This window comes from Gadus macrocephalus, chromosome 12 (assembly GCF_031168955.1).
Source record: "Gadus macrocephalus chromosome 12, ASM3116895v1".
NCBI classification, from domain to species: Eukaryota; Metazoa; Chordata; class Actinopteri; order Gadiformes; family Gadidae; genus Gadus; species Gadus macrocephalus.
The window spans coordinates 5847846-5857767 of record NC_082393.1 but is presented as its reverse complement, the minus strand read 5'-3'; the positions used below and the strand labels follow the sequence as shown (position 1 = coordinate 5857767).

The 9922-nt window shown below is 39.3% G+C and overlaps 1 non-coding gene across 1 annotated transcript; it reads left to right on the top strand.

The window, feature by feature from the left end:
- The first annotated feature begins 9338 nt into the window (after window positions 1-9338).
- Window positions 9339-9457, top strand: LOC132470018 (5S ribosomal RNA). The gene has a single exon (XR_009528560.1). It is a non-coding gene; the product is annotated as a 5S ribosomal RNA (ribosomal RNA).
- The last annotated feature ends 465 nt before the right edge of the window (window positions 9458-9922 follow it).

The following is a 9922-nucleotide window of genomic DNA, read 5'->3' as shown; positions in this document are numbered from 1 at the left end:
GCAGAGTTGAGCAGCGTTCAGCCAATGGTTGAGAAATTTTGGGCAGAGATCATCGCCCAACAGACCAATCATTGGTTGGATCATGACCCTACGGACTTCAGTGGGGGTTTCATTCCGTCTGTGCACGGCACCTTCTCAACTAGCATGTGTGTGCCTGCAGCCAGAGGGGGCGCCAAAACACCAATTCCCCACACAATGTTTTGTACTTCATTGAAAACCGCTACGCAGCGCTTATTTTTTTTTAACTGCTCGTGGCGCACCCCATGTGATTTGGCGCCCCCCACAAAGATGGCGCCCCGGGCGGCTGCCTGGTTCGCCCGTGCCTAAAACCGCCACTGCACACACACACACACACACACACACACACACACACACACACACACACACAGTCATCCTAAACAATGTTCCTTGTACAACACTACTTAATAGATAACACAAGACAACCCAGAACAAGCGGCTATAATCAAACACAGCCGCATCTGTTGAGAAGGGTCCAGCTGCAGGCTTGGGCGTTTCCGTCATGACACAAGAACGCCCATTAGGCGTTCCTGGTAGCTTTTCATCGACCAATCACGAGGTGTTTCAAAAGGCATACTGGGTTTCGCAAGGCATACTGCGAAGCACAGTCGCAAAGCATACTATGCTTTCCTTCCTTAATGGCAATTTTACCTCTCTCGTTAGATTTAGCAATCATGGAGCCCCCACTTGGCTAACGTTAGTTCTATGCTACCCGTACTTGAAACTGCTGTATGAGAAAATCTAACTAGCGAGTGTTCCGGCAGTTGACAGCCGTGCGAAGAAGAAGGGGTTCGGTGTTGACGGTGAAAGTTAGGCCGGTTTATAGCAGAGTTTCCGTTGTCGGTTATTACCTGTCATTGACCGGGAAAAAAATTAGGAGGACCGACAATTCTAAATGTCCCCGGTCAGAATGACCAGTGGTGACTGGTCATTAGGGGCAAGTCGCTACTCTCACAAGAAAAAAAAAATATATATATATATATATATAAAAAATAGAATATATATATATATATATATATATATATATATATATATATATATATATATATATATATATATACATATAAAAAATAATCTCCTCAGAAAGTACTATAAAATAACAAGATTGGTGCTTTTATTTAATTTTTTGTCGACCCTGGCTTGCTTCTTCCGGCTGAGTTCGTCTGGAGGTGCAAGAGGGGCTCTAGCCCCACCAGCCCAATGCAATGTGTATTGGACTGGAAACATTGAAATACGCATGCTCAGAGTGTTTCTCTGTTGAAGTGAACAGAGATTCTTTCTTCCTGGTGGGGCTAGCCGCTAGCCCAATATGTCCATGGTGTGGACTTGGGATCGTTAAATATCCCAGGATGCATTTCGCATTTCGCGTTCCTGTTTTAAAATATCAGTGTGTAAGCTATAAAATAGGCTATATAGGAACATTTTAAAAGTATAACAAAGATGGAGGCCAATTCAACATATTTGCATACTATTATTTTAAAATGAAAGAGGGGTTTTGTTTTACATAATTTGTCTATTGTATAAGTCGCTGATGGAGGAAACACGTCACAACGGAAATCCCGGTCGGATCCAACTGATTTGTGTGTGTGTGTGTGTGTGTGTGTGTGTGTGTTTGTGTGTTTGTTTCTATTCTATTCTATACAGTGTTACCCTTTACGTTTCATTTGATAAAAACGACAGTGTTACCCCTTATGTTTTTTTTCCCATGATGACTGATGAAAAACAGCAGTGTTACCCCTTATATTTCATTTGACAAGGACAATTATTTATTTATTTTCAAATATGTTTTTTTTCATGACGACCAATAAAAAACAACAGTGTTACCCCTTATGTTATTTTTTCATGACGACCGATAAAAAACGACAGTGATACCCTTTATGTCTTTTTCATGACGACCAAAGAAAAACGACAGTGTCACCCCTCATGTTTCATTTGATAAAAACGACAGTGTTACCCCCTATGTTTTATTCGATACATTTCGACAGTGTTACCCCTTATGGATTTTTCATGACGACAGATAAAAAACGACAGTGTTACCCATTACGTTTCATGTGATAAAAACGACAGTGTTACCCCTTATGTTTTTTTCCCATGATGACTGATGAAAAACAACAGTATATTATTATATTTTATTTGACAAGGACACTTTTTTCATGACGACCAATAAAAAACGAAAGTGGTACCCCTGTTGACATTTTTGCAGGGATCCGAATCTGAGCTGTTTAGAGTATTAACCTCCGAACTTATCAATGCACCATCAAAACACTGAATAAAGTCAACACAATGGTTCTACTTGACTTTATAATTTGCATGAAATAGAGATTAGAGTCTTCCAACAGAGGACATCAACCGGACTTGAACCCCGGTCTCCAGGGGGATAGCTCACAGCTCTCTCCACTTCCCACTGAGATTTATGTTAAAAATATGTCTGTGGTTATATATGACATGTGCAATAGACATGATAGCATTACGTTTCAAATTAAAGATATTGTGTTTTCCACAGAAATTGAGCCGCGGTCTCCAGTGGGTTCGGCAGAGTACGCTCCACTGCACCACTGAGGCGATGAAAATTCACAATGATCAATCATCAATAAAGAGGATATACATGACATTAAAATGTATGTGTGTTTTTCTATTATTTCCCTTGTTTTTTTTCATGACGACCAAAAAATACGACAGTGTTACCTCTTATGGTTTTTTCATGACGACAGATAAAAAACTAGTGTTACCCCTTATATTTTATTTGACAAAGACAACAGTGTTTCCCCTTATGTTTTTCTTCATGATGACCGATAAAAAACGACAGTGATACCCCTTATGTTTTTTTTCATGACGACCAATAAAAAACAACAATGTTTCCCCTTATGGTTTTTTCATGACGACCAAAGAAAAACCGACAGTGTCACCCCTCATGTTTCATTTGATAAAAACGACAGTGTTACCCCCTATGTTTTATTCTATACATTTCGACAGTGTTACCCCTTATGTTTTTTTCCCATGATGACTGATGAAAAACAACAGTGTTACCCCTTATATTTTATTTGACAAGGACAAATTTTTTTTTTTCATGTTTTTTTTTCATGACGACTAATAAATGACAAAAGTGTTACCCCTGTCGACGTATTTGCAAGGATCGGAATCTGAGCTGTTTCGAGTATTAACCTCCGAACTTATCAATGCACCATCAAGACACTGAATAAAGTCAACACAATGGTTCTACTTGACTTCATAATTCGCATGAAATAGAGATTAGAGTCTTCCAACAGAGGACCTCAAACGGACTTGAACCCCGGTCTCCAGGGGCATAGCTCACAGCTCTCTCCACTTCCTACTGAGATTTATTCAAAAAAAATATGTCTGTGTGTCTGTGTTACCCCTCATGTTTCATTTGATTAAAATGACAGTGTTACCCCTTGTGGTTTTTTTCATGACGACCAAAGAAAAACAACAGTGTTACCCCCTATGTTTTATTTGATCAATATCGACAGGTTTACCCCTTATGTTTATTTCATGACGGCCGATAAAAAACAACAGTGTTACCCCTTGTGTTTTTTTTCATGACGACCAATCAAAAACAACAGTGTTACCCCTTGTGTTTTTTTTCATGACGACCAATGAAAAAACAACAGCGTTACCCCTTATTGTTATTTTCATGACGACCAATAAAAAACAACAGTGTTACCCCTTGTGTTTTTTTTCATGACGACCAATGAAAAAACAACAGCGTTACCCCTTATTGTTATTTTCATGACGACCAATAAAAAACAACAGTGTTAGCCCTTATGGTTTTTTTCATGACGACCAAAGAAAAACGACAGTGTTACCCCTTATGTTTTTTTCATGACGACCGATAAAAAACAGTGTTACCCCTTATGTTTTTTTTCATGACGACCGATAAAAAACAACAGCGTTACCCCTCATGTTTTTTTTCATGACGACCGATAAAAAACAACAGTGTTACCCCTCATGTTTTTTTTCATGACGACCGATAAAAAACAACAGTGTTACCCCTTATGTTTTTTTTCATGACGACCGATAAAAAACGACAGTGATACCCCTTATGTTTTTTTTCATGACGACCAATAAAAAACAACAGTGTTTCCCCTTATGGTTTTTTCATGACGACCAATGAAAAACCGACAGTGTCACCCCTCATGTTTCATTTGATAAAAACGACAGTGTTACCCCCTATGTTTTATTCTATACATTTCGACAGTGTTACCCCTTATGTTTTTTTCCCATGATGACTGATGAAAAACAACAGTGTTACCCCTTATATTTTATTTGATAAGGAAAAAAAATAATAATTCACGTTTTTTTTTCATGACGACCAATAAATGACAAAAGTGGTACCCCTGTCGACGTTTTTGCAAGGATCGGAATATGAGCTGTTTCGAGTATTAACCTCCGAACTTATCAATGCACCATCAAGACACTGAATAAAGTGAACACAATGGTTCTACTTGACTTTATAATTTGCATGAAATAGAGATTAGAGTCTTCCAACAGAGGACCTCAAACGGACATGAACCCCGGTCTCCAGGGGGATAGCTCACAGCTCTCTCCACTTCCTACTGAGATTTATAATAAAAATATGTCTGTGTGTCCGTGTTACCCCTCATGTTTCATTTGATTAAAATGACAGTGTTACCCCTTGTGGTTTTTTTCATGACGACCAAAGAAAAACAACAGTGTTACCCCCTATGTTTTATTTGATCAATATCGACAGGTTTACCCCTTATGTTTATTTCATGACGGCCGATAAAAAACAACAGTGTTACCCCTTATGTTTTTCTTCATGACGACCAATAAAAAACAACAGTGTTACCCCTTGTGTTTTTTTTCATGACGACCAATCAAAAACAACAGCGTTACCCCTGATTGTTTTTTTCATGACGACCAATAAAAAACAACAGTGTTAGCCCTTATGGTTTTTTTCATGATGACCAAAGAAAAACGACAGTGTTACCCCTTATGTTTTTTTTCATGACGACTGATAGAAAACGACAGTGTTACCCTTTACGTTTCATTTCATAAAAACGACAGTGTTACCCCTTATGTTTTTTTCATGACGACCGATAAAAAACAACAGTGTTACCCCTTATGTTTTTTTCATGACGACCGATAAAAAACAACAGTGTTACCCCTTATGTTTTTTTTCATGACGACCGATAAAAAACAACAGCGTTACCCCTTATGTTTTTTTTCATGACGACCGATAAAAAACAACAGTGGTACCCCTGTCGACATTTTTGCAAGGATCGGAATCTGAGCTGTTTCGAGTATTAACCTCCGAACTTATCAATGCACCATCAAGACACTGAATAAAGTCAACACAATGGTTCTACTTGACTTTATAATTCGCATGTAATAGAGATTAGAGTCTTCCAACAGAGGACCTCAAACAGACTTGAACCCTGGTCTCCAGGGGGACAGCTCACAGCTCTCTCCACTTCCCACTGAGATTTGTTATAAAAATATGTCTGTGGTTATATATGACATGTGCAATAGACATGATAGCATTACGTTTCAAATTAAAGATATTGTGTTTTCCTCAGAAATTGAGCCGCGGTCTCCAGTGGGTTCGGCAGAGTACGCTCCACTGCACCACTGAGGCGATGAAAATTCACAATGATCAATCATCAATAAAGAGGATATACATGACATTAAAATGTATGTGTGTTTTTCTATTATTTCCCTTATGTTTTTTTTCATGACGACCAAAAAATACGAGTGTTACCCCTTATGGTTTTTTCATGACGACAGATAAAAAACGACAGTGTTCCCCCTTATATTTTATTTGACAAAGACAACAGTGTTTCCCCTTATGTTTTTCTTCATGACGACCAATAAAAAAACAACAGTGTTACCCCTTATGGATTTTTCATGACGACAGATAAAAAACGACAGTGTTACCCTTTACGTTTCATTTCATAAAAACGACAGTGTTACTCCTTATGATTTTTTCATGACGGCCGATAAAAAACAACAGTGTTACCCCTTATGTTTTTTTTCATGACGGCCGATAAAAAACAACAGTGTTTCCCCTTATGGTTTTTTCATGACGACCAAAGAAAAACCGACAGTGTCACCCCTCATGTTTCATTTGATAAAAACGACAGTGTTACCCCCTATGTTTTATTCTATACATTTCGACAGTGTTACTCCTTATGTTTTTTTCCCATGATGACTGATGAAAAACAACAGTGTTACCCCTTATTTTTTTCATGTTTTTTTTTCATGACGACCAATAAATGACAAAAGTGGTACCCCTGTCGACGTTTTTGCAAGGATCGGAATCTGAGCTGTTTCGAGTATTAACCTCCGAACTTATCAATGCACCATCAAGACACTGAATAAAGTCAACACAATGGTTCTACTTGACTTTATAATTCGCATGAAATAAGAGATTAGAGTCTTCCAACAGAGGACCTCAAACGGACTTGAATCCCGGTCTCCAGGGGGACAGCTCACAGCTCAATCCACTTCCCACTGAGATTTATAATAAAAATATGTCTGTGGTTATATATGACATGTGCAATAGACATGATAGCATTACGTTTCAAATTAAAGATATTGTGTTTTCCACAGAAATTGAGCCGCGGTCTCCAGTGGGTTCGGCAGAGTACGCTCCACTGCACCACTGAGGCGATGAAAATTCACAATGATCAATCATCAATAAAGAGGATATACATGACATTAAAATGTATGTGTGTTTTTCTATTATTTCCCTCATGTTTTTTTTCATGACGACCAAAAAATACGACAGTGTTACCCATTATGGTTTTTTCATGACGACAGATAAAAAACGACAGTGTTACCCCTTATATTTTATTTGACAAAGACAACAGTGTTTCCCCTTATGTTTTTCTTCATGACGACCAATAAAAAAACAACAGTGTTACCCCTTAAGGTTTTTTTCATGACGACCAAAGAAAAACGACAGTGTTACCCCTTATGTTTCATTTGATAAAAACAACAGTGTTACCCCTCATGATTCATTTGATTAAAACGACAGTGTTACCCCTTGTGTTTTTTTTCATGACGACCAATCAAAAACAACAGTGTTACCCCTTATGGTTTTTTTCATGACGACCAAAGAAAAATGACAGTGTCACCCCTCATGTTTCATTTGATAAAAACAACAGTGTTACCCCTCATGTTTCATTTGATTAAAACGACAGTGTTACCCCTTTGTTTTGTTTTTTCATGACGACCAAAGAAAAACAACAGTGTTACCCCCTATGTTTTATTTGATCAATATCGACAGGTTTAGCCCTTATGTTTATTTCATGACGGCCGATAAAAAAACAACAGAGTTACCCCTTATGTTTTTCTTCATGACGACCAATAAAAAACAACAGTGTTACCCCTTGTGGTTTTTTTCATGACGACCAATCAAAAACAACAGTGTTACCCCTTATGGTTTTTTTCATGACGACCAATAAAAAACAACAGTGTCATAGATCGCTACCTACCAGAGAGTTGTAAGCACTTTCCACCCTTTTCAGTGGAGGAATTGGACTCCCCAAGCAATGTTATACTTAAAAGGAGCAAGTAAGTTACGTATTGATTTAAAAAAAAATATGGGGGGGGAACCTCAGACCCCCTGTCTGTTACTGTGCCCCACCAACATGTTTGATCGTCAGCCGCCACTGAGAATGACCAATGGAAATAATTCTCTGCACAATTTGAATTGTGTTTAAATATGGTGGTCATTTGTTTAGCCAATTCATGTTAAACAATGAGGGTTTTGATTGACCCAAGGGAGAGGGGGCCTTTGATCGAGCGTTTGTGTTTTTTTTGTTTTTGTTTGTTATCATTGCTTAATCTTATCATTGGCCTAATCTGAGGAGAAATCTATGCCATAAACAGACATTTTACAGGCCTTTATTACACTGGTCTTCTCAATGCCGTGGAACGCTCCCTTCACTTGCAAGGGTAGCAGTCCGGTAACTTGTCAACCCCAGCGTCTTCGGTTTCTAAGCGACGTCAACGTCTTATAGCAGACTATTTCACTGGAGTAGTACACTTTGAAATTTTAATACAGTTCAGCGAGAAAGGCGACGAAGAATAAGATGGGGGCGTTCCAGTCTGCGTAAACGGGAACTCCCACCACACGAGAACGCCCATTTGTGTCTGCAGTGGGATGATATTGCTTCTGTTCAGGTGAGCCCTGCTGTCGCTGGTGCTGATTCTCAGCGTTAACGAACTTGATAAAACAACAACTTCAGTTGATTGACCAATGCAACTTATTCCAGACAATCAATGCACAATTAGACATACAATAACACAAAAAATAATAAACGGACAGCTCAGGGAACAGTAATGCCACACCGGGAGGTGGGTATTTTACTCACCCTGTTTGTAGATGAAGGCCATTCTCCTGTCTTTCATGGTGGCGAAGAGGTCAATAAGAGACCCAGGGATTGTTCAGGGTGCAGGAATCTTTACGAAAAAGAAGACATGGCCTGCAAAATAGTAGCTGAAGTTTAGCGCTACCAGTCGGTGAGGAGGACATAGTTCTCCTCATTGAAAGTGCGATAACCACTCATCTTTCTCTCCGTGCACGCAGCTGAAGCTTCGGCATTGGCCTGCAGTCAGATTCAATTTTTAGTTGCTGCCCATGTGGCAGTTTGGTTAAATTTGACTAAATACTCTAAATCTCAACCCTCCATAACTGCACTTGCTTATACGATAAAATGATAAAAATGCAAAAGTGCAAATCTCCCGCTATTTGTTTACGTTGACGTTGATGCTTTGATTTGATTGGTGTGAAGCCAAGGGCCCGGTGGCTTCCCTTTGCACCCTGCTGACTAATCACAGGAGGGCAGTGTCATGACGGTAGCCTCACCTGATAGGTTAATCCTTCTTCTTTTTCTTCAACAAGGGATGCCATCTCGGGCTGGCTTCCTCACGGACATACAGTGTGCAATGTCGTGTTTGACCGCGTATTCAGTACTTACAATTTAGAGGGGCGCTGTTTCGCACATTTTGAAATTCTCAATGAGACGAGAAAATGTGGAAGAAATGACAGCAACACAGCACCAAAGAATAACCAAAACTGTTAATATTAATGTTTTTATTGGATGTCTAAAAAAAATAAAAGAATTCTCTGACACTTTAACCATTAACCTTGGTACAAACATTTAACATCTCACACACACAAACGCATACGCAGTGTATTGCAGATAATTAATTAATTCAGATGTCATAATAATCATTGTTTTTGTAACAGTGTAACGTCGGACCTCAGCAGCTTTCTCACTCCTTACGTGCTAGCCTACTGTATAAATGCTGGTTTTGCGGCAGTAATAATTGCTTACGGCCATACCACCCTGAACACGCCCGATCTCGTCTGATCTCGGAAGCTAAGCAGGGTCGGGCCTGGTTAGTACTTGGATGGGAGACCGCCTGGGAATACCAGGTGCTGTAAGCTTTTTCTTTTTCAACTCGAGCTCATTGCCTCCGTGGCCTACCGTGACCTGATCTTTACTGCCAACCGTTTGGGAGAATTTAAGCAACACACAAAGACTGACAACGTCTCTCAAAACTATTTTTGTGAAACATGAGGACGGTATAGTGATACTGCCAGCAGGGAGCACCAGAGAGCTGAAACGACAGTTCTGCATTTCTTAAACTTTCACCCACACGAACACGCACACGCACTTCAGATCATGGGAGGACGGCGAAAATACCCACCCATTCTCTGACACTTTAACCGTTCACCATGGTTCAAACATTTAACATCACACGCACACGCAGTGTATTGCAGATAATTAATTAATTCAGATGTCACAATAATCGTTCACATGGATAAGGAGTCCTACTGAATCAATTACTGCCGTTTCTATTTAACTAATGATTGATTTTGTAAAAGTGTAACGTCGGGCCTCAGCAGCTT